The sequence below is a fragment of the Hyaena hyaena genome, unplaced genomic scaffold (genome assembly GCF_003009895.1).
Source record: "Hyaena hyaena isolate Hyena2069 unplaced genomic scaffold, ASM300989v1 scaffold_386, whole genome shotgun sequence".
NCBI classification, from domain to species: domain Eukaryota; kingdom Metazoa; phylum Chordata; class Mammalia; order Carnivora; family Hyaenidae; genus Hyaena; species Hyaena hyaena.
This window is the reverse complement of record NW_024081020.1, coordinates 1,445,030-1,471,171: the sequence shown is the minus strand read 5'-3', so window position 1 is coordinate 1,471,171 and position 26,142 is coordinate 1,445,030. Positions and strand designations below refer to the sequence as shown.

The 26,142-nt window shown below is 44.9% G+C and overlaps 1 protein-coding gene across 8 annotated transcripts in view; it reads right to left on the bottom strand.

The window, feature by feature from the left end:
• Positions 1 to 26,142, bottom strand: part of TRAF3 (TNF receptor associated factor 3) — a 110,531-nt gene that overhangs the window by 44,102 nt on the left and 40,287 nt on the right. For 6 of the 8 annotated variants that reach the window (XM_039251175.1, XM_039251177.1, XM_039251174.1 and 3 more), the window contains one exon: positions 4,505 to 4,629. The gene's annotated coding sequence lies outside the window, so the exon portion shown is untranslated. Of the gene's footprint in view, positions 1 to 503; positions 528 to 4,504; positions 4,630 to 19,476; positions 19,495 to 26,142 lie in introns of those variants that run through there. The other 2 variants (XM_039251176.1, XM_039251178.1) reach the window with 2 other exon arrangements.

Sequence of the window (26,142 nt, the reverse complement as noted above, 5' to 3'; positions counted from 1 at the left end):
GCGGCCTGGGCCTGCTTCACGGACCAGGGCCTCGCCTTCTTGGTTCTAGAGCTCGCCCTCCTTAGGGTCCTCTGAGCAGAACCACTGCTCCACTATTACGTCTTTTACGGTTTGCTATGTGTTTAGGTGTGAACGTATCACATTCGGGGCCATACTGTCACCCAAATGCAAGAACCTCTCCTTGAGAAAATCACCTCATAAAACTTCAGATTCTGGCCAGCTGCTCAGGAAGCCACCCTCACGGCTGAGGCACATCCTTGCTTCGAATGCAGCCAAGCTGGACTGGATATTTCTGCCATCCTCCATGCCTCCAACTCTAATGACTTGTGCTCCCTGCTTGTGCTCTCAGTCGAGCTACATCTTACATGGAGATGGGAAACTGGAAACTCAAGCCCATGTGCTGACAAAGGGTGTTCCAAGAGCTGGAAAGCCCGGGGAAACCCAAAAAAGGGAAGCGTCAGATAAACAAAGAACATGGCTCCTGCTAACAAGAAAGTACTAACCGCCACACAGATGGAGGCAAACGAGCTCGACATCAAGCCCGGAGGGAAACGAAGAGTACCATCTAGGCAGCGCCGCTGAAGGCAGGGAGGAACAACCATACGCAGACAGGTGTGCCCTGCTGATAAAAAAAACAGAACAAAACAAAACAAAACAAAAAACAGTTTTCTGACAATCCGTATTCATGCAAACATGTCAGCAAGCACTTTTTCATGACATCTGATGCCAAACGCCCAGCGGGAGGTGGGGGCCTGGGGTGGACACACTGGCAAAGTAAAGACCAGAGAGGACGAGATTCTCAACCAGACAAACGTGCAGATCGTAACCACAGATGAAAAGCCCCACTTGGGAGAGAGGGAGAGCGGGGGTGGGGTGACAAGGACTGGACAGACAGCCGGCCGCAGGCTCACAGCTGGAGGAGACCCTGGCCTCCCCGCAGCATACAACTGGGGCCTCAATCCTTTAGGAAAACAATAGCTATCTGAGGCCCAGTGCTGCCAATATCCCTTGATTTAGGGATTTTTTTTAAAGCGCTCGTTCCACCCCGACTGTGTAAAGATGCTGTGTCTCTACTGGCCCAGGGCCAGAGTCCTGCCATCTGGACAGGGGGAGACAGGCTGGGGGCTTGGTCCGCTTGGCTGACAAGCCACAAAGAGCCACGTCCAGGCGGCCACTGCCCGGAGGCCATGCGTGGACTGGAGGCAGAGGCAGCTGAGTGTGTGAGAGGATCCATTCCCCTGCAGCACCAACTTTACTTGGAAATACGAATGAAAAACATAAAACATGGCCACGTGGAGCGGGTTACAGTATTTAACTTTTAGAATAAAGCAAGAGATTTCACAGAGTGCTGGCCCATATCTCAGCGCCCTTCCCAACCCCGCTAGCAGACCCCCATGCCCAGTAATGGGGTGAAGGCGGGAGCCGCTGGGGCGCCGCTGCGACGCCTCGACCCTCCACGCGCCCGTGCCGGGCATGGCACCCCGCGCCGGCCGCAGCCAGCACAGGCGCACCAGGAGCCTCCCTGGGCACCACAGCACCTTGCTTTCTGGGCTCCCGGGCCACCTCGCTGCTTGTCACGTTACACAGGCCCCTCGTGATCCGTGCAGCCAACATGGCATTTGTCATCCTCAGCGCTTCCCATTCCTGTCTGACTTGTCTCTGCCTGCGCCGCAGCTGCCTGTCCCGCCCCGAGGAGTGTGCCGCCGCCCCCCCCAGCCGCCCCCCCCAGCCGCCCCATCGGAACCGTCCTCATCCCTGACGCCTCAGCACTCCTGATCTGCCTCCCCGGTCACCACCACCTCTGTGGGTACAAGGAAGACGTTCTTTTTTTTTTTTTTTTTAAGATTCTATTTTATTTTCTTACCTAATCTCCACACCCAACGTGGGGCTCAACCCCACAATCAGAGCCACACCCTCCGGCACCTGAGCCGGCCGGGCCCAGGGTGTACATTCTGCTGTCATGGAGACGTTGTCCGGTTCGGTTTTCTTACCTGCAGTCTTCCAGCTAACATAACTCATCTTGAGCTTCTAGTCCAAACTTCACATATTTTTACACATAAGGAAAATCAGGCACTGACAAGCAATGTGCTTGCAAGGTCCCCAAATCACTAATCGGCCATCAGATAAGGACAAAACTGAAGACATTTATACGCAGAAGAAACATATATGAACTAAAGCCAACATATTTTTAGAAGTCAGATGTTTTCTATCACACACCACACACCACATAACGGAATGCTATGCCACTGGGCACAAAAGGGAATGAGGTGAATCCCTGTACACTGCTGTGGTGTGAGCCTCGTGACAGGGTGTTCAGTTAAAAACAAAAACAGAAAAGAAGATGCAGAGAAGCTGCACGTCATCAGTGTCTGAGAAAGAGGGTTGTGTACACACACACACACACACACACACACACAGTAAAAACAGGTGTGCAGGAAGAAACAGTGTATAAAGATCAGTAACAGAAGCTTGATTTCTAAAAATATTTAATTTTGATTTGGAAACATGAAGATGTTTTATAAACCCTCAACAAAATTTTAAAAGAAGCTATTCCTTAAAATTCAAATAAAAAGGAACATAACTGGTAAACAGGTGGCTGGCAAACTGAAGAACTGGTTCAAGTGACTTCAAAACTTAATTCGGCAAACAGCCCCCCAGGAATATATACTCTAAGGACAAAAAGCTGTGGAAAATCCTAAACTGTTTTCAGTAATTATATTGTTGCTAACACGTTGGTATTGTTATTTTAAAATGATCACATATATTTTATAGGATAAAACAAATAAATAACGATGCTAACGTTGCTGGGAACCAAGGTTTGCAGCATTAGAGAAAAGTGATACCAATGTAAACTCAAAGAAGTAAAAACCAAATACTACTAAATGTGAAACAAACATCAGTATGAACTCCTGATATTTTCCTGTAAAACGCGTATTTGTCTGTGTGTCCACACAAAAGGCCTAGCAGCGAGTGGCCCCAGTGCCCAGACAGTGGTCTCAAGACGCCAGTTTCTACAAGAGGGAACCAGAGCTACGCGGACAAGAGCCAACGCCAGGCCCGGGGCAAAGAAGTCTGGAGCAGATGCGAGCACTTTATCACACCAGGAGGCAGGGAAGGGAGGGTGCGGGTCATACCAGGAGGCAGGGAAGGGAGGGTGCGGGTGACATCAAAGGACAAGGAGCCCGCTTAAGGAGGCTCCACCGGCCACGAGCGGCTCCGTGTTGGCATCTGTAAGAATCCCAACCGCGAGGGGCTGAAATGTGCCAGGTTTAAATTCATGAGTTGCTAACACAACCTGAAACAGCCACCGGTGGCTTTGGGCTACGAGCCATCTGGCTAGTGAGCTCGGACAGAGAGAAGCCGGCATTTACTCCCGTCTTCCTACGGACCTGCCCCTTAGGGTAACCAAAGACTGAACGAGGGGCAGTTTCCATCAGACACAACCGGGGAAGCTGGAATGGTCCTGGGATAATGAGTAATTTTTAAAACTGCAGTTTTCCTGATACTTGAGAATTTATCAAAAATAACTATATATAAATCTCACTATGGATGCAAGCATTTCAAACCCATTTTTATCTTCAATTTATTGTTCTAACATAGTAAAGAGTTCTTAATTTCAAGTATAATGTGCCACTCAATCACAAATTAGAGACTAAAACAGGGTATTTTGTTTCCTTTCAAACTCCGAGAGAAAGATGGTTAAGGAGCAAACAGTTCATGCACCAAAACCTGCAATCCTGGAGCGCCTGGCTGCCTCAGTCAGAGGAGCATGTGACTCTTGATCTATGGGTTGAGTTCGAGCCCCACATTAGCTGCAGAGATTACTTAAAAATAAAATCTTAAAGGAAAAAAAAACCCCGCAATCCTCAGCAGGTGCCCACGGGGCCCCTTCAGTGCAGCGGCGTCTTGCTCGGAGAGCCAGGCCTCGGAGCTTCCAGAGGGCAGGTCCACGGGGCAGAAATTCCTATAATCACCCTTGGCTTCAAACACATGCATCAGTGCTGGGCCGTCAAACATAATGTCGATTATTTTCAAAGTTTAATGCTGCTTTAAAAAAATGAAAAATAAAATGAAGGTTTGACACACACCAAAATATGGTGCTATGTGTGCAGAAGATACTCAAATACATGTGTTACAAAGTGAAATTACTAAAACCCAAAATGAGTACATTCAGGATGGGTTTTTTTTTTTAATTTAAAAAAAATTTTTTTTTAATTTATTTCTAGGAGAGAGAGAGAGAGAGAGAGAGAGAGACAGCGTGAGCAGGGGACGGTCAGAGAGAGAGGGAGTCACAGACTGAAACAGGCTCCAGGCTCTGAGCTGACAGCACACAGCCCGACACGGGGCTCGAACCCACGAACCGCGAGATCATGACCTAAGTGAAAGTCGGACGCTTAACCGACTAAGTCACCCAGGCGCCTCTCAGGATGTTTTTTATGACTTTACTTTTACGAAAAGCAAACAAGTTCTAGCCGCAAAAAGAAATCTATATGAGTTAACATACCCGTGTGTCATATGCTGTGAGAAGATACACCAAGGCCCGATCAGGCAGGAAGAGATGTCAACAGAGAAGGCAGCAAAGCAGCGTCAGTCTTACCCTTCTTCAAAGAACGTAGTGGAGCCTCTTACCTGAGGAATAAGAACAATACTTGGTCATCTCACACCAGGAACATTTTTAAAACTTTTAAAACTAGAATTTCAAGAATTTAAATTAAAAAAAAAAAGATCAAGAAAGGTTTAAATAAAACATTTTAACCATCCTTTATAAACACATGCTTTGGATTTTCTACATTTTTCGAGTGGGACACAAATTACAAAGTCAGGGTATCTTCAGACTATTTTTATTTTAAAATAACTTTTATCACAAAGTATTACATATAAAAAGGACAGGAAACATGTGTGCTCAGTACATAAACACTAGTGCAGCTACCACGGAGGCCAAGGAGCAGAGCACTGCTGAGACACCACGAAAAGGGGAGGAGGCGACTCTGACCCCAAACCCTTTCTTCCCGCTGCCCTGACTTACGGTGACCATTTCCTCACTTTAGATTCATCTCCTAGGTACGTGGTTCTGATAGAGCTTTCTTTTGCCAACTTTTGAATTTTAAGTAAACAGAATCATAGTTTGATTCCTTTGTCTTGCTCTTTTTTGTTGCTCCACCCCCATTTATTTTCATTGCTTTGTAGTGTTCCATCGTGTAAACAGACCCTAATCCATTCATCCATCCCCGGTCCCCCGGGTAGTTTCTGCTTAGGAGCAAAGACACACCACTGAGACCTGGGGCTCCTGGGTGCCTCAGTCAGGTAAGCGTCCAACTCTTGGTTTTAGACTCAGGTCATGATCTCATGGGTTCGAGCCTCTAGTCAGGCTCTGAGCTGACAGCACAGAGGCTGCCTGGGATTCTCTCTCTCCCACTCACACTCTCTCATGCTCAAAATAAATAAATAAATAAATAAAAACTTAATTTAAAAAAAAACACACTACACAGATCTTTCTGGTGCAGCTATCTTAAGCACTTGAGCAAGTATTTCTCTGGTGTACGTACCTAGAAATGTGACTGCTAGGTTATTCCGTAAGCGTATATTCAACTTTGCTAAAGGAAGCCAAACTATTTCTCAAAGCGGTTATAACAATTTATGCTCCCTCCAGAAGGGTATGAGAGAGTTTTTGGTGCTTAACTTCTTCAACAAGACTTGTTAGACTTCTTAATTCTTGCTAACTGAATGGCTGTGTAGTGCTTTACTAAGAATTCTTTGTTACATAGAATTTAATATTTTGAATAAACAATTCATGAAATTTTACATCTGACAATGGCAGCAATGCAAATTTAGTTTTGCCACCAAGTATTTGTTCATTTTTCCAATGGTTACTGGACTACGGTTTCTCATCAGGTTTAATTAACTCCCCAATCTCAGTCCACCAGCCCCCAGGCACAGGGGGACGGGAGTCTGTCGAGCGTCCTAGTCCCTGGGCAGAGGTGGTTCATCCCTGTGAATATACAAAGTCAAAATTAATGAAGTCTTTTCTTCCTCCTCTGGGACTCAAAGAGAGTCTCTCTTCCCCAAAGAACCAGAACATGCGGAAAGCAATCTGCCCCCTAGGAGTACCTATACTGGCCTTTGTGTGAGCAAGAAATAGAAATAGATTTGTTTAAAATAAGCTACTTATTTTGTTATAAGAACTAGTGTTTAATGTGAAATGACATTTATTACTGACTATTATTCTCTAGTCCTGCTTTTTGTCTTAAAAGTGTATGTCATCTGACACTATACAATCTTGTTTTTGGTGTTTGCATAGTTTAGTTTTTTATTACTTAACTTTCAACATTTCTTAATCCTTATAGATGAATGTCTTGTAAACAGCATAGCTGGAATTTTTAAAAATCTTATTTAAAAAAAATCTTGTCTTTGTCTTCGAAATGGAAATTTTTACTGTTTACATTGGAAGCCATCACATACACCTGGGTAAATTTAATTCTCCTACTGTTCCAGAGGCTTGTTTTCTTCTTCGAATCCCAACCTAACCTAACCTACCAGGGGCAATTTGCCTTCTTTTGGATTCTAACTCCCGCATCCTAGTAATCTAGAAATCACATGTTCTGAGTTTTATTCTTCTAATGATTACTTTAGAAATACAATATGCAGGCTCTTCTCAAAGGCCACTGCTATTATCTTTCCTCTTCTCTTGGACAGCAAAGACTTTAAAACACTAATTCCACTCATCATACTGCCAAGTTATGTCCTGCTGTTGTGTTTACACGTGCATATATTTTCGTCATTATTAACGTTTTACATTAACACTCATTTTTGTTGGACAGAGACCCCTTTCCTTTCGTGGAGTGAAGGTGTTACTCCTGGTGCTCTCTGGCTCTCGTTGCTGGCGTTCGGAAGCTGCCTGCCTGCTGTTCCTTTGTGGGCTGCCGTGTGCTTCACTTCCCTGTGCCTGGCTGTGCATTTCTTCTTACTCAGGGTTTCCTGCCCATCATTTGTTGAACATCTTAAAACTGTGGTTTGGATTGTTTCAACTTTCTGGAAAATTGTCAACCATTATCTTCTCAAACTGTTCCGCACTGTCCCTCTCCTCTACTTCCAGAACCCAATCACACGTACGTCAGACTTCGCTACCTCCGCCGTGTCTCCTGCCTTCCCTTTGCGTCCCCCTTATTTCTATCTGTGCTTCACTTTCATTTTCCTTTTGTGATCTATTCTGATGTGGATTATACTGATTGATTTTCCAGTGTTAAACCGATTTTCCTTTCTGAGACAAACCTGATTGTTATGTAATATCCTTTTTATGTTTCTACATGGATTATATTTGCTAAAGTTCATGGAAGACATGCACATACAACAGATACATTTGTTGGTTTTCCTTTATTACAATGTCTTTGTCTAGTTTTGCTTTCAGAGTAGTGCTGGCCTCATAGAATAAGGTAGGAAGCATTTCCTCCTCCTCAATTTTCTAAAAAAGTTTTTGTCTAATTAGTATTCCTACTTCTTTAAGTGTTTAATACAATTTACCAGTGAAGTCATTTGGGTCTGGAGTGTTCTTTGAGGTAAAGAGTTTAATTACAAATTCAATTTCTATAATAGATACAGTTATGAAGGTTATATATTTCTTCTTGAGTGAGCTTTGGTGGTTTGTATTTTTCAAGGAATGTTTTCATTTTGTCAAATTTACTGGCATAAAAAGTAATTCACAATTTTACCCTTATTACCCTTTCAATGTCTGTAGGATGTGTAGTGATACCCTCTTTTATATCCCTGATAGTAGCATTAGTGTTTCCGTTCTTTCCCACCGATGACAGATTTTCCTGGATATGACAGTCACTTTTAACTTACAACAGTTTACCTGCAAATACTATTATACCACTTTAAGCATATAGTTAACACCGTATTTCCATTTCTCTCCCCCCTTCCTTTGTGCTGTTTTCATTTATTTACCTCTGCAAGTATTGTAAGTCCCAAAATACACTGTTATTTTTGTTTTAAAGAGCCTATCTTGGGGTGCCTGGGTGGTTCAGTTGGTTAAGCGTCCGACTTCAGCTCAGGTCATGATCTCCTGGTTGGTGGGTTCGAGCCCCACGTTGGGCTCTGTGCTGACAGCTCAGAGGCTGGAGCCTGTTTCAGATTCTGTAACTCCCTCTCTCTGACCCTTCCCTGCTCATGCTCGCTCTCTCTCTCACTCAGAAATAAAACATTAAAAAAATTTTTTTAAAAACAGCCTATCTTTATTTTATTATTATTTTTTTAAGTTTGTTTATTTTGAGAGAGAAAGAGAAAGCAGGCCAGGAAGGTGGGGGTGGGGGGGGGGTGGGGAGAATCCCAAGCAGTCTCCACGTCAGTGCTGAGCCTGATGTAGGGCTCAAACACTTGAAACTGTGAGATCATGACCAGAGTTGAAATCAAGAGTTTGATACTTAACCAACTAAGCTACCCAGGTGCCCCTAAATAGCCAGTTAAAAAAAAAAAGGCAATTAGAAGTGAGAATATTTATCCATCTATTGACCATTTCTGGTTCTTTTTCATTCCTCTATGTAAAAATTTCCATCTGGTGTCATCTCTGTCTCCCTGAATGAACTTCCTTTAAAAGTTTCTTGTAGTGTAGGCCTGCCTGGGTGGCTCAGTCAGTTGAGCGTCAGCTACTTTGGCTCAGTCATGATCTCACAGTTCAGGTGGTTAGGCCCCACATGGGGCTCGCTGCCGTCAGCACAGAGCCTGCTTCAGACCCTCTCTCCTCTTTCCTCTCTGCCCCTCCCCCACTTGCACTCCCTTTCTCAAAAATAAACAGTAAAAAAAAATTTTTTTCTTGTAGTGCAAGCAGTTCTGCTGGCAATAAATTCTGTCAGCTTTTCTTGGCCTAGAAATTTTGATTTCGCTTTTATTTCTGAATGCTATTTTCTCTGGGCACAGAATTCTAAACTAACAGGTTTTTCTTTTGGTACTTTAAACATGTCATTCTGTTGTCTTCCGGCTAGCACAAGCCAGATCAGAAGCCAGCTGCCATTTCTATCTTCGCTCCTCTGTAATGTCTTTTCTTCTCACTGCTTTTTAAGTTTTGGGGTCGTTTTTCTTTTTCCCTTTATCACTGGTTTTTTAGGAACTGGATGTTGCAGTATGTTAGTATGATTTTCTTTGTTTACTCTATTTGGGATCTGGGGATTTTTGAGCTTTGTGGTTTGTAGTTTTCATCATATTTTTAATTTTTTTTCCAGCCATTATTTCTTCAAATGTTGTTTCCATTCCCTGCCTTTCTGGAACTCCAGTTACACATAACTTGGAACAGGTGACTTTGTTTCGTAGGTCCCTAAATGCTGTTATTCTCTTCATCTTTCTCTATTCTTTCTGCTGTATTTTGGACTGTTTCTACTGCTAAGTCTTGAAGTTTACTGAGCTTTCTGTAGTGCCAACCTGCTGTTAACCTCTCTACTGCATTTTTCACTTGATATTGTCCTTTTCACCCAGAAGTTTTATTTCAATCTTTTAAAAAAATCTGCATTTTGCTCACTATGCCCATTTTCCTCTACATTTCTGAATATGTGTAACTTATTTATAACAGTTATTTTAATGTCCTTGTCTGCTAATTCCATCATTTCTATTATTTTTGGGTCTGTTTCTACTGATTGATTTTTCTCCTTGTTAATATCATATTTTCTTGCTTCTTTGCATGCCTGGTAATTTTTTTAAGTTTTTAAATTTTTTTAAAATGTTTTATTTATTTATTTTTGAAAGAGAGAGCACAAGCAGGGGAGAGGGAGAGGGAGAGAGGGAGACACAGAATCCAAAGCAGGCTCCAGGCTCCGAGCTGTCAGCACAGAGCCTCATACAGGGCTCAAACTCACAAGCTATGAGATCATGACCTGAATCAGAGTCCAACACTTAAGCAACTGAGCCACCCATGCACCCTGCCTGGTAATTTTATTTTACGTTGGACACTGAATTTTTTTACACTTGGGAACTAGAATTTATTACATCCTTTTTTTTTTTTTTTTTCTTTTAAAGTAGGCTCCACACTGGGTATGGAGCCCAACATGGGGTTTGAATTCACAATCTTGAGAGAAAGAACATGAGCAGAGGAATGAGGCAGGAAACAGAATATTTACGTATGTATGTATGTATTTTGAGAGAGAGTGAAAGCAAGGGAAGAGGCNTTTTTTCTTTTAAAGTAGGCTCCACACTGGGTATGGAGCCCAACATGGGGTTTGAATTCACAATCTTGAGATCAAGATCTTAGCTCAAGACCTTATATCAGGAGTTGGATGCTTAATCAACTGAGCCACCCAGGTGCCCCAAGATTTTATTACATCTTTTTTTTTTTTTTTAAGAGAAAGAGAAAGAACATGAGCAGAGGAATGAGGCAGGAAACAGAATATTTACGTATGTATGTATGTATTTTGAGAGAGAGTGAAAGCAAGGGAAGAGGCTGAAAGAGAGGAAGAGAGAGAATCCCAAGCAAGCTCCATGCTTAGCACAGAACCCAGTGCACAGCTCGATCTCACAATCATGAGGCCACAACCTAAGCCAAAATCAAGAGTCAGATGCTCAACCGACTGAGCCACCCAGGTGCCCTGAGAGACTCTTAAGCAGGCTCCATGCCCAGCACGGGAGCCCAGTGGGGAGCTCAATCCCACGACCCTGGGATCATGACCCAAGCTGAAATCAAGAGTGAGGCGTTCAACCAAATGAGCCAGCCAGGCACCTCTATTATGTCTTTTTAAATACAGCAGAGCCTGTTCCGGGAAATGTTATTTGGAACCAGTTAGGGCAGGTCTACAATGGTGCTTATAGTCTAGAGCTAATCCAGCACCACTACCAAGGTGAAGGGAATCTACCTGATGCCCTAAATGGAAAAGCTGCTCTGAATCCACCCTAACAAAAATTAAAAAACAAGCCTTACAAGGATCTGATACTAACCTAGGTGGTGGGAACACAAACTGTCTCAGCCCTGTGTGATATCCACAAATTGTTCAGTCTATTCCTTTCTGGTGGTTCTTTTCCTGACTCTGTGTTTCCTCTCCTGTATGTGCTGGTCAGTACTCAACCAAAATCTCTGGGGGTGGGAGGGGGGTGTCCTTCTGCAGATCTCTGGAGTTCTCTAAGTAGCTCCCTTCCTCTCCTATATACTTTGCTCCCCACACTCTAGCTGATTTGTTCTCCCAAATGCTGAGTGTCTGTCACTTCAGAGAGGCCAGTGGGCTCTGGCTTCTCTCTCCTGCCTTGCAGTGTGGAAACTGTCTGGAGACCAGGATTCATCTGGGGGCCAAATCTAACCTACTACGAGTTTTTATAAATAAAGTTTTATTGGAACACATCCATACCCATTTATTCACATACTTAGTATGAAAGCAGACAGAGTTGAGTACGTAGTTGTGACAGAGACCACATGGTCTGAATAGCCTAAAATATTTACTATCTGGCCCTTTACAGAAAAATTTCATGGACCCTGCTCTAGAGAATAAGCTGGAATAATCGTAGGGCTCATTTCCCTTATTTTAGGGAACACAGTCCTAACCTATCTGCTGGCCAATGTCTGAAACTGTTGTTTCATACATTTTGTCTGGTTTTCAAGTTGTTTTAAGAGTAAGGTTTGGGACTAGGGTGAGGTGAATAAGCCACGTGCCTCAAGTAAATTTTAAAGGAGTGCCAAAAAACTCAGTATTAGAGGTAAAAATCAAAATTAATGAAAAAAGCCACAAGAAAAAAATATTAAAATTTTAAATAAAGATAATACCAGTGACAGTGCTAAACTGAACCATACCACAGTGCTGAACTGAACAAAAGGAAAAATCATTAATTTTGACCGTATCTATATTTAAAATTTGATTTTTTCCATTACACATCTATTTGCACCAAATGTGATTTTCTAAAAGCACTGTATTAAACTCTTTATTTTTTTAAAAGTTTTATTTTTAAGTAATCTCTACATCCAACATGGGGCTCAAACTCACAACCCTGAGATCAAGAGTTGCATGCCTCACCAACTGAACCAGCCAAGTGCCCCTAAAGTATTTATTAATCCCAATTATTGAGCTTTCTGGTGCCCGCATCAATTCTGCACCAGGTCCTGGTGGACAGTAAATCTGGTCCCTGTCATTCTGCCATGGCAGAAAGGGAAGACTCAGGAATAACTTTCTTAGGAAGCACATCACACTCATATGTAGGAACTACAAGAATTTACCAGAACTGGAAAAGTAAATGTTTTCTTTCTCAGAGAGATCTTAAAACAGAAAACACCTCAATATGAAACATTATACTCAAATTACTTCTATTTGCAACTAACAGTCTTATATGTACACAGTCCAACACATACACACTTTGGAGACAGGGAAATACTACAAGAATGTAAAAACTTTCCTATTATTACTAAATTAATACATGCACACAGGGATATTATAACTGTAAAACAATACTGTCAACATGTAATATTGGGGAGACACATTTACATTATGGGGTACATATACCAAAAACAGCATCAGCAGCAACTGCTACCAAGTCAATTTACTAACTGGTGAAAGTAGGTGCCAAGGCTCTCAACACATCACTTCAGTTAAAAGCAAATCAAAGAGGCGCCTGGGTGGCTCAGTCAGTTGGGCATCTGACTTTGGCTCAGGTCATGATGTCACGGTTTGTGAATTCGAGCCCCACATCAGGCTCTGTGCTGACAGCTCAGAGCCTGGAGCCTACTTTGGATTCTGTGTCCCCCTCTCTCTCTGCCCCTCCCCAAATTGCACTGTCTCTATCTCTCTCTCAAAAGTAAATAAACATTCAAAAAAATTTTTTTAAAAAAAGGCAAATCAACCAACAAACTTTCATTCCAGATTCCATAGGGTCACCCCCCCGCTGGCGCTCCTCTCCAGTAAGTGAGGCGGGAAAGGGCTAAGCAGAGGTACTCTCACCGGTGCAAGAATTAAAGAACCTCCACTATAAGCCAAGTGCTACATATTCTCTACAGCATTTATTTCATTTTCTAAAAGCACAGGTGCCAGGTGCCTGGGTGGCTCAGGTGTCCGAGTTGGGCTCAACTCATGAGTTCGAGCCTTGCGATGGGCTCTGTGCTGACAGCTCAGGGCCTGGAGCTGCTTCAGATTCTGTGTCTCCCTCTCTCTCTCTGCCCCTCTCCTGCTCCCGCTCACTCTCTTTCAAAAATAAACAAACATTTAAAAAAATATAAATAATAGGGGCGCCTGGGTGGCTTAGTCGGTTAAGCGTCCGACTTTCGCTTAGGTCATGATCTCACGGTTCGTGGGTTCAAGCCCCGCGTCGGGCTCTGTGCTGATTGCCAGCTCAGAGCCTGGAGCCAATTTCAGAGTCTGTATCTCCCTCTCTCTCTGACCCTCCCCTGCTCACGCTGTCTCTCTCTCTCTCCTAGAAATAAATAAAAAATATTTTTAAAAAATTTAAAAAAATAAATAAATAAATAAATAAAAATAAAAAAATATAAATAATAAATAAAAGCACAGGTGCAGGAAAATGTTTTCAAATGTAATGACCAAAAAAAAGCTTTTTCCTTAATCAAAAACTTTATGGTATTAAGTTTAGTGAGGAAACAAAGGCCATGAAATTAAAAGTTGTAATTTTTATGAAGAAAGTGTCAAAACCCGTGAAATGCATTAATTTAACAATCAGATACCATTCAAGTTCATGAAAGCATCCTCCCCACCCCCAAAATTCCCTCTTCCATCTGCTTCTCCCGCCCTGGCCTTGGGTGGGAGTCTGCCCCACCCAGCCTTGCTCAGCGGGCCTGCCCGCCCTCCCTTGCCAAGACCCGGCCTCTGCATCGCTAAGGCCCATGGTCCCCTTTCTCCTATGCCTGGGCCCCTTCCCTCCTACTCCCTTCATGTCCTGCCAGACACTTCATCCTCCAGACTCCATTCAATTGTCCTGACACCTACCATTTACACTCAACTCACAGTTTGTCATGAAACTTTAGGGCAGAGATCACGCTAAATTTAGATCTATTGCCTCCCTCCGCCCCCAGTACCTAGCAAGGTGCCGGGCGCACTCAGCAGGCACCTGCTTTCTAGGGAACTAAACTCCTCTAAGCATCTTTCCAAGAACCTTCCCTTCCCAGTGAAAGTAGCCTTGCTCAAGCCCTGGTCTATCTATACTATAAAGACACCCATCATAACACAAGCCTACACTGCTTTTGCTTCCTTCTCTCTCTCCCACCTGACTGTAAGGTTTTCTGAAGATAGAAATGTTTTCTTTGGGTATGTGTTTTTTGGGGGGTTTCTATCTTCAGCACTTAGAAAGTATCTACCAAGAAACGTGTTTTCTTTGGGTCTGTATCCTCAGCACTTAGAAAGGATCTACGAGGGGCGCCTGGGTGGCTCAGTCGGTTAAGCGTCCGACTTTGGCTTGGGTCATGATCTCAAGTTCATGGGTTTGAGCCCCACGTCAGGCTCTATGCTGACAGCCAGCTCAGAGCCTGGAGCCTGTTTCAGATTCTGTGTCTCCCTCTCTCTCTGACCCTCCCCTGTTCATGCTGTCTCTCTCTCTCTCTCAGAAATAAATAAAACATTAAAAATTTTAAAAAAAAGGATCTATGACACAGTAAACATTCAATACATATTAGTAATTATTCAAGTATCCCTGTAATTACGCATTTATCCCTCACAAGTCTATAAATATTCTTCTCTATTTCCCCCTCCATTATAGATATGAGGAAACTGAAACATAAAGACTCAGCAATTTCCCAACATTACACACTAGCAAGTGACAAAGAGGTCTGCCTCTTCCTAACATCTGTATCTATCACCAGATGGTGTCTACCTCAACAAAGGCACGCCCACAGACTCATGATGTCGTGAGACTCAAAGATATATGCTGTAAAACTGGATTTGCCATTTGCACCTCTCAAATTATCTTCAAAAGGTTATCCAGGGCTCCAAATCTCTCCTTTTTTGGGCTGTTGAGGAACTAAGATAATGACATTTAGCAACTTGCCCAAAGTCAAAGCCAGTGGGACTGAAACTAGTCTCAAAGACCAGTGGGCCCTCCGTGGCGACTTGACTAGCACTCTCCATGACTCAGACACCTGTACATTCAAATCCTGGGTGATCATCTAATTTCTAAGCAAGAAGTAAAACACATGCCTGAAAATTCCCAAAATGTCAATAATACCTAACTAATACATTTGTCCCTTTTTAAAACCAAGCATCTTTTTTCACTATTTTGAATTTCAGCACTGACATCTCCAGAGGTTATTTATTCCCTTAGGACTAACATAGGACATTCACGACCAGATGCACCAAAGACAGCATCTTTAGCTGAACCAAGGCCATATCTGATTTCAAGAAGATACGGAGATCTTGGCTAGGCTAAAATAAATTTCTCACATCATTTAACTAATTATTTGCTTGGTTTCTAGGTACTTTAATATGAGAAGTGACTAGAATTATTTGGGTTCCTTTTGAAAAGCATTATCCAAGGGCACCTGGGTAGCTCAGCTGGTTAAGCATCTGACTCTTGATTTTCCCCTCAGGTCATGATCTCTCAGTTCATAAGATCAAGCCCCACACTGGGCTCTGTGGTACAGCCTGCTGGGGACTCATCCTCTCTCCCTCTGCCCCTCCCTTGCTTGCTCTCTCTCACTTTCTCTCTCAAAATAAATAAATAAACATTGAAAAAAAAGTAAGAAAGAAAAGCATTATCCAAATGGATTTGCACAAGAAGGGGAAGGGCTGGCTGACAGCGACATGACTATCCCATGCTACTGGGTAACAGTTAAAATACTCACCCTGGGGCGAAGCCAAGCCAGGCGCTGGAGCTGCAGCTCGCTGGCAGGCTGGTGCACTTCTGACACCACGACAGCTACCACCTGAGCTCATGACCAAATATTCATCACCAGTACAAGGTTACTCTTGTCCTCAAATATGAAATGTCACATGTATTTTTACAGATAAGACACTCATGCTGAAAATTTAAGCTATCTAATATAACATTGCTAGATCCTAGCACTCTAATATTCTCATGCTACATAAACCCTCCAGAACAAATCAACTTCCTAATCAGATGTGACCCCCACCCTTGCTAAAATTGCTGGACCCACTGGTACCAAGTTTCCTACATGACATCCAAATGACCACACAGAAGTGTGACATCTTTCCAGGTCACCCTGAAATTTTCATCTGGTCAGTCTTTCAAATAAACCCTATTCTGGAATGGTCACTTTTGCTTAATATAGTTATGATTCATTTGAAAGAGAGATTTGTTGGGGCGCCTGGGTGGCTTAGTCGGTTAAGCGTCCGACTTTCGCTTAGGTCATGATCTCGCGGTTCGTGGGCTCGAGTCCCCGCGTCGGGCTCTGTGCTGACTGCCAGCTCAGAGCCTGGAGCCTATTTCAGAGTCTGTATCTCCCTCTCTCTCTGACCCTCCCCTGCTCACGCTGTCTCTCTCTCTCTCTCTGTCTCCTAGAAATAAATAAATAAAAAAAAAAAAAAGAAAGAGAGAGAGATTTGTTATGCAACATCAAATCTCTTAGGTTCCCCCCAAGTTAATCAATATTTGGAACAGAATATATTCTACTGTCTACACTTTTAACGTAAAAATAAGTCCACGTCAATAAAATTTTCTACTGAAATAATATGAAAATAAATGTTCACCTGTAAGTTGGATCAGCGCTGCTGAAGAACTAACTCCAGGGCTGACTCACTAGCCGGAAACGCCCACCTGGCCGTGCTGTGGCCCTGCAGCGCCATGCCGCCACGGCCGGCAGCTGGGACCATAGCCTGTCTGATGCCAGGTGCCTGTTTCCACTCTCACAAGTAACCAATAAATAGCTCCAAATGACAGCCCCCTTCCCCAACCTGGTACTGTCATGAGGAAAGTGAAAGAGCTTCTATGTATTAAAATATCAAAAGCACTGGGGCCAGTTTTACTAGTTTCTCAAAATTACCTCATCCTCCTCAAAAATCTCTTATGTACTTGAATTTAAAGGAGGCATTAAAAGCTGCTACCCTCACAATGTATTTGTTCACTTACAAGCAAGCGTGGAGAGCAAGAGAGGAAAGGGCCATTCAGGACATACAGAGTCACTATTCTTGGTGGTTTCCGGCTCCTTGGTGGAGTGGGAAAACACAAGTGTTCAATAACGTGAAAAGACAGTAAGTTAGTAATGGAAAAAAGATTTCTTGGTGGAATCAGTAAACACTTGAAAACTTCCAAGACAGTCCTGTGAAGGACACAGAGCATCACAGCCACCGAGGATGGCCAGCACGGCACAGGCAGGAGAGGACAGGAAAGACAGGGACCCTGAAGACCGTCTCTGGGGAAGAAGACACAGCACATGTAAACATGTGTGTAACGTGCATCTGTGTGACAGGAAAAGTACCAAGGAGGCTCATGGTGAACACACCAGTGACACCCATTTCAGTGGGTACAGGGAAGGCTTCCTTGGGGAGACATTTAAGCCACGATCTGAAGGATCAGTAGAAATTAACTATTTCTGTACTTCTCAGATTTTAAAAATATAAACAAATAAATACAATAAGAAAAATCAAGTGTTTAAGAAGTGGCTCAGTACTGAATATCAATTTAATATCCTTGTTTTATAGGTTATAGAGGAAAAAAATCATCTTGTAATTCGAGGGTACCAATCTTTTTGCTGTACTTCTGGTGTTAATTAGTGCGCGCATGCACACACAAATATGTATCAAATACAAAGGTATAAGTATATATACGATAAATATAATCATATGTTCTATTGATTATATTAGTGAATGGCAAATATTAACTGAATGAATGGGTTGCTAGCCACAGCTCAGAAAATATGTAAAAAAAAATACTTTTCTTCTCACACTTCTTTTCCAAGCAATGAACTAAACCTCGAAGCAATTTACTTGCAGGCATTAAGTTACATTTCAAAAATAGCTTTATTAAAGGGGGTACAGGGCTGTTTCTGAACAACTTATAATAGAAGCCTTCTTCTAAATGTTACAAACAGAATTTTTAGAGGAGCAAAATCTGAGTGTAGGAAATGAATTCGTTTTTTAAGATATGTAGTTGCAAGTTGTAATAATGATAAACGACACAACCACCTGGCCCTGCGGGACATTTTCAGCAGACAGAGTAAATCCCAGGCAGAATAAAAAGGGAAACTGTGCTAGGAACTGTGGCTTTGAGTTAAGGCTCTAAGCGGACAAAACCCTGACACTATGAGCAACACGACCCCAGGCTGGGGTGGGAGGAAGGAGGCAGAGCTGGCCAGGAGCCCCCCTCTGCACCCCCTCCTCAGGGCTGGGATGCTCCTCCATGCCCTAGGACAGGGATGAGGACGTACTGAACAAGATTATGTCTGGAGGCTTCAGCATCTCACGCTTTACATCCTCAGTCATCCAGAACACGGAAAAGACGTTTCCTCGCCAGCTGCACCCTGACCCTCTCTTTGCAGGTTGTTTCGACTCTACTGCTGTATCAGAGACAGTTTCAATGCAATAGGGAGTGACTCAGAAAATACAAGCTCCCGGGGCGCCTGGGTGGCTTAGTCGGCTAAGCATCCAACTTTCGCTTAGGTCATGATCTCATGGTTCGTGGGTTCGAGCCCCGCGTCAGGCTCTGTGCTGACTGCCAGCTCAGAGCCTGGAGCCTGTTTCAGTCTGTGACTCCCTCTCTCTCTGACCCTCCCCTGCTCATGCTGTCTCTCTCTCTCTCTCTCTCTCCTAGAAATAAATAAAACATTTAAAAAAAAAAAGAAAAGAAAATACAAGCTCCCTTCTTACATAGAGTTTGATGGCTGAGCACAAGCCGCCAAGGAAGCATAGGAAAGGGGTGCTCGTTCCAGTCTGAGGGTCTGACGAGACACCCCTGCAAAATAATCCTAATTAATGAATCTGTGAAATGCCATTTTGTAACATAGGCAGGGCTTATTTAAGTGTGAAAATGTGTCATTTTTAAATCTTTTAAGTTTATTTATTTATTTATTTATTTACTGGAGAGAGGGTGCACACAAATGGGGGAGGGGCAGAGAGAGAGAGGGAGACACAGAATCTGTAGCAGGCTCCGGGCTCTGAGATGTCAGCACAAAGCCTGACACAGGGTCCAAACCATGAACCATGAGATTGTGACCTGAGATGAAGTCAGATGCTTAACAGACTGAGCTACCCAGGTGCCCCTAAGTTTATTTACTATTGAGAGAGAGAAAGCCTGAGTGAGGAGAGACAGAGAGAGAGAGAGAGAGGGAGAGAATCTCAGCAGCCTCTGCACAGTTCAGCACGAAGCCCAATGCGGGGCTTGAACCCACGAACCACCAGATCATGACCTGGGCCAAAGTCGGATGCTTACCTGACTGAGCCACCCAGGTGCTCCATAAATTTGTCGTTTTTAGTTGAATGTCATATCTTGACAAGTCAAGGTACTAGGCTCTTTAAATTAAAATAATTTTTATTCTTCTAAGCCAAAGAACGACTTTAATTAAATTATACCATTGAAATCATTTTTAGTTTACTGCAGGTTTCTAATACCAGTGTCTGATTCACTTACCATAAATGAGCGTATCATCCTGTATCTGGCCTGAAATGGTGGCGAGCAATCAGAGTGTGCTGGCCGTCCCTCTGGGTTCCAGCGCCTTGGAACTGCCTAGGGAACGCAATGCCACGCTGTGTGCTAGGGCACTTTCTCTAGAGACCTGACTAAGTCAGATGCGTAGGCAGGGCATCTAGGATACGGGATTCCTCATATCGAGGAAAATCAGTATCTCCCATGATTGCAAAGCAGAAATGCTTCTGCACCTGAAAGGTTACATCTAAGACTGTCTTGATGCAGCTCTCTCAAAAGAGAAGTGAATTCATTCTCTCTCACCTATGGGTCATAACACACTTGTCCTGGGCCCTTTATACGTCACCAGAGATAAACTTAAAAACACTGTGTTTTCTGTCTCGTGCTCACGGATCTTCCCGTGGGCCTCCTGAGCCACAGGAGCCAGGTGCTGCTGGGCCCGCACCTCGCCTTACTCCTTCTCAGCCATCTTTGCCCACCGTGCCCAAATCTGCAAGAGCCCTACCGCTTTTCGGGGGCTCCAGAGACACTTGTGTGTTTCTATTCTGTACTGACACTGAGATCCGACAGTGAGAAATGTGCTTCCTGCCCTCACAGAGCTCAGTATCGGCGGACAGGGGCACAGGCGCGGAGTCCTGGGAGGAGGCCCTAGCTACCTGGTAACCTGGGCACAAGCAGGTTATAAGCTGAACCTCTATTATAACAAGTAAGGTATAACTTGTAAGCTGCACCAAATATTGCTGTGTCGTTTTGGCTTAGTAAACACAGTATTGTGACCTTGACTTGATAGGTGATGATTCAGTTTCACCCCACTGACCACTGGGCCCCTAGGCTCTCTGGAAACCACTAGAGACGGGCAGGAGTGCTGTTGCAGACACGCAGGCCGGGCGCTCGGGCACACAGTGCAGCACCTCTCATCACAGCGCGCGGCCCGAGGGGCAGAGGACGTGCCCCTCAGGTCACCAGCACACTGAGTACCAGTTCAATAAATGGTGGGATAAAGATGAAAGGGAAAGTAGGAACTTTCGTAAATTAGATAGTCCTATTCCTGTTATTATGATAGGCCTTCTTCTTCTTCTTCTTCTTTTTTTTTTAATAAAAAGAAAAGCAAAAAACAGTTACTGAGAGCAAAACTCCTGTCAGGAAAGCAATCCTCAGGAAAACAGAGAGCCAGGAGCTGGGTTTCTAATCCTAGATCTCATTCTGACCTGCTCTGGACCTTAACCAAGTGGCAGTTTCCTCATCTGTAAAATAAAGGGACTGAGTGAGATGAGGATTCTCAGCTCAGGCCTGTATGTGAGCTACCACAAAATGCCCGCTGACGTAAGTCTGAAAAGCTAACTTTACCTTCAGGTTCAAAATGTAAGCTGTGTGACCTGAATAATCATCAATAAAGAGAATGGAATCTACACAACACTGGGCCCTCTCTAAGGAGCTAATGCCTCCGACCTCCTAGGTAGGCTGTCCGGGTACCTTTTTCAAAATATTAGCAAACAGATACTTCAGTCCCATGCAGTCAAGGTATCAATACGGTTGAAATTTACAACGAGAGCTAATTTTCAAAGCACTATGCTGCATATATTTTGAATAAACAGCAAACAATCCTTCAGTAATGAAGGTAATAGGCCTTCTTGTATCAGTGTCGCAGGCTTGGCATGTTGAACGCCGGTCTTTCTAGCTCGGGCCACCCTCTGCAAAACCAGCCATTGTGAGATCCCAGAAATACAAATTAGGCGGGGCTGCCTCTCTGGAGTCAGGCTCTCTTAGATCCCTGGGGTGTGCTACTGGAAAGAAGCTCTTCAAAGGGACGGAGAGCTCTGCCAGAGTCACACAGCTCACAGGGCTGCAGCTACACTTGGGGTGTCGAGGATTTCCTGCCCTCGGGAGGCTCCGGCATACCAGCCGGCTCCGCGCCACCCACTGACTGAGGTGTCGGGACACTACACACATCGGCTTGCTCCCCGGCCTGAGGTTGCAAACCATCTCTTAACCATAGTCTGTGGCCAAGAACCGAGAGGCCATGGCAGATGTTACCAGAGGAAGAACTGAGCTGAATAGACAACTCCGGAAAACAAGGAAAAGGGATGTGATCCGCAAGGACAGCTGAATTTATTTACACTAATCACAAATGCAGGCTCTCAGCTGGAACATCTCACTTAAAACACCAGAAGGCTCAGTCCCCATTCATAAGCTTTTCAGAATGCATGCAGTTGCCATGGTAACCCTGACATTATATTTCTTGGCGCTGCACTTATAAATTACCACCCATAATACATTTTCATAAGTTTGGGGGCCACCAATTCATAGACAAATAAATAAACCTGAGTTCAGCCTCCCTCTTAGATAAACAAAGGGAAGCAGCTGGAGGTAGTATCCAACTCACCCCAGGATAAGCACAGAGCTCCGCACATCCGAAAACTCTCATCTGAAGACAAATAAGAACCAAGGAAATTAGATTTCCTCATCCACTGCCATATGGTTGAGATTTTGTGAAACAAAATGTTCCATGCCAGATTAATGATACTGTCACTGCTTAAGTTATAGAAGCAAATCCTTTCCATCTGCATCTACATCTCTGGAACTCAACCATGCTTAGTAAGTCAAAGAACAAGCAGATCTCTTCAAAGAACATCTTTAGTAATTTATTTAGATGGCATCTGTCAACACTAGATAAGAAAACTGTTCGAACGTTCAATCTGTCCTTTAATAAGAAATCAAAGTTTTATTTCTCTGGTTCGGAAGAGATCCACTCAATCATAATTCTTCACCTTCTCTAGGGATAGTCATAAACATTTAAAATACATATTATGCATGATTTTTGAAGTCCTTACCTTCTCATAATCCACCATCTGAACACAAAGAAGAAAACAAAATTACCGTGCACAAACTGCAAAGGCATCTCGACCCTCACATTCCAGGAAGCCCACTGCATCAGGAACTTAAGAGAGCTACTGCAGGACATGCCTGTGCTAAGCCACACATTCACAAAAATCACTTCCACTCTTATCCCTAAACAGCTAGGTCTGAGGGGGGGGTACTGTCTCTGTTATCTCCTCCTTCAGACTGCGGGCCACAGTTGGCGGCTATGAGAGGGAGCAAGAGCCCTTGCCACCAGTTGTTTCCATATTAACAGAGACTTTGGTAACCGCTGCATTGCAGTCTTTCTGAAAGCTACAAACCTCAGAAGCAAGAGCGCCGGAGAGAGACTCCCCTGGCACAGGAAGCTGCCTTTTGAATCAGATTTCATAAGGATCTTTAAAAAAAAAAATGTTGCAAACACCTGGGGGGGTGGCATTTCTAGATTTTCAACCTACTTCCTAAAGGCTGACTGGTTTGTGGTTTTTACTGGAGGATGGCTTGACAATGTACTGTGCTGGGTGGATACTGAAATTAATGAGATGTGCACAATGACACACCATCTTTAGCGCTGAAGGGCTCCCTGTGCGAATCCTGCACATGTGCCGCCAAACGGCAGCTTCACAACCCTGACCAAAGAGCTACTGGGAATGAACCATGACTTTCATTCCAGAAAATGCAACTACAGGAAGCACTTCTGGTTCCTCTGTGGGCAGCAATCACCTTGAACACCCAGCTACCTTCACAGTACAGTAAAAACCATTACGTGATCAGAGCACTTGAAACACTAAACCATTAACCATACAACCAAATTCAGAAAAAGAGACTTAAAATAGTAGCATGATTACTAAGTGACCTTTAATTTTCATTCATTCATTCAATGCATTTAGTGAGCATCAACCAGCCCCACGCTGTGTGTGAAAGGGCACGGGGAACGTTACAGGCACTTGAGGGGGCGAGATGGCTGGAGAACGAGTCACTCCAAGCATGAGGGCCTGTATGACAGAGGGGCCGGCACACCGGGGAGGCAGAAGAGAGGGACAAATTTTATGAGGAAGGAATACTGGACAGGACCGAAGGGCTGTGCACTGGCCGGGGAAAGGGAGGGATGAGGGGAAAGCATCCTCAAAATGGCACACGTGCTCCTCGACGGGCGCTGGTGCGTCCCCAGCAAGGCTGTTTCCTGGAGCCCCCCTAACCCTCACAGCAGCCCTGGATGGGCATGGCCACCACCACGACTGACGGAAGCCCAAGGCATGTGGTGCCCCAGCAGAAGCGAGAGAATCTGAGCCTCGCAGGGCAGCTCTGTGCTCTGCTCTGGCACCAGGGCGCCCCTGGGCCGACAACCACTGTTTTCCTTCTGGAGACTCTGGGGAGCCTCCTGCTGGGGGTGCTGTCGAAGAGGCCCCGTTCCCCCGAGCTGAGTGCCCCACCCGACACTGACCAGCGCCTGGTAAAGGACTGGATGAATGAACACACACAGTAAGGAACCTACTGGCCACTCCTCATTCCAGTGACAGAAACGACCTGTTGTATCCCTGCAGACATGCTGTTCCCTCTAATGAGAATCACCTGCTTTGCCTTCCTTCCTTCTACCTAACTCCCCTTCACACCTTAGGCTCCAGAATCTTCTCTCCCAGGTAGTCTTTGCTGACTGCCTCCCTGCCCCTGGCAGCAAGGATCCTTCCTCTAGGCTCCTGTCATCCTCGCAGTCACCACACTAAATGGAAGGACCCCACTGAAGCTCCCCGGGGGTGGTCGCCTATGCAGCTACCACCACTCCACACACAGGAGTTACCAGGCCCTCTGTGACACCACCACCAGCATCCTGTCCGTCTGGAGGCTGAGGAGCCTGGGGCCCCGCGGGGAGAGCTAGGACTCAAACCCCAGCACCCAGGCCCACACCTGACCACCTGACACGCTGCTTCTCTAGGCGCCCCACGAAAGTTCAGCAACAGCGCCTAGGAAAGGTGGTGGCCCCTGTGGCTTCACTCACGGGAGTGGGAGGGGTCAGACTTAGGGCAACACTGCACCCTTCCTACCCTGATCTCTCCCAAAAAAGGTGTGATATGAATCAATTAATATTTTCGACCAAACCAAACCTCAAGTGCGAATCCCTAACCCGCTGGATAACTGCACAGCACGAGGACAGATGGATAATCAGAGCTGAAGGCAGGAGGCCACACGAGGACATTTCTTCCTGCCATCGCTGTGCTTTGTAGAGACTCACTCGTGATTTAACGGCCTCGCAGGAACGTTTATCAAGCGCCTCTGGGCAGATTCAGGTGGGCACTTCCCACAGAAGACGTTTCGTAGAACTGTGCCTTTCAAACAGGATCAAGGCTGGCCCTCAGCGGCAGGCACAGCCCGCCAGCCCCAGACAGCGGCCGTGCTGCCCCAGGGCTCGTCCCCGCTGCCTGGGAAGCAGGAACCCTGTGCTCTGGCCTGAGCACGCTGTGCCAGGAGGGTCGGGAGAAAGTAGCAGGGGCCTCGCACCGAGTCTCCTGTGCCTCCTGGAAGAGCCAGTGCCTGGGAGCTGGGGCCAACGCTGGTGGTGGGGGGAGCTGAGACCCTTGCCCCCCAGCAATCAGCACCTCCTGTGTGGTGGTGTACACTGGTACAGCAAGGCCCGCGGGGGCCTCTAGGGCCAAGGGCTGAGGTCGGAGGAGGGGGATGATTTTGGACAAGAGCATGCTACAGGGCCATTCAAACCACCTTGCAGGCCGGCCATCTGCAAACCAAGGGCAGCACCGCAGCGGCCGGCGCACAGGAGCTAGGTCCAGTGACTAACAGACTGGATCCCCACTCGCCTGGAGAGTGGCCTCCTATGACCTCTACTTGATGGCTGAGGAGGCGGCAAGGCACAAACAGGAGAAATCCTTACAAGTGCACCACCAGGTGTTCAAGCAACGCTGCTTGGCTGTTAGCTGTCTGGTTGCTTTGGACTTGGCATAACCCCCTGGCCAGGGCAGGGCCTGGCCTCCCCACATGCTGCGGCCTTTCAGCTCACCGTGTGGGACAGAGTGACAGGAGCACCCTATCTCCTCTGATTCTCACTTCTCCCACCAACTGCTATGCTCTTTCTGAATTTGAGATTCCTTGTCTACTGGAAAGGGAGAAGTCCTATCCTACAAACCTTATGGGGTGGACTGAATTTCTAGTTGATACAATGCACGTGAAAGGTTCCCCAAAGTGCAAGCTTCGCAAAACATAAGGCACAGTTGTTCCAAAATAGAGCCAGTGTCTTCAAAGCACTCAATAATTCTCCAAGCTTAATTCACTTTAAATATATGACAAGAAACCTAAAGGGTTCTCACCGTTAACAGGAATGACCATGGCAGAACTTGCTCCTTTTTTAAAGAGCAGTAACGAAATCCATAATCTAACTCAGGCAACTGGCTAGCGCTGTTAATGTACATTTACATGAATTTGATACAAATTATGGAAACGCTCCTCTAAGTCTCATTTGCACACTTTAAAAAATGCTCAAGAGTATTACCACTACCTTAACGTGTTTATTACTTCAACAACAGGCAACCCAGTTACCAAATTTCTCATGAAATGAAATGAAATGAAATGAGATGAAATGAGATGAAGGAAGGAAGGAAGGAAGGAAGGAAGGAAGGAAGGAAGGAAGGAAGGAAGGAAGGAAAGAAGGAAGGAAGGAAGGTAGGTAGGTAGGTGGGTGTACAGCCCGAAGGGAAAATACAGAAATCATTCACTGTCACTCCCTGTGCTGCTGGGGTCAAAGGACAAAGGGTGCCCCCAAGAAGAAGCAGAGAGAAGAACACAAGA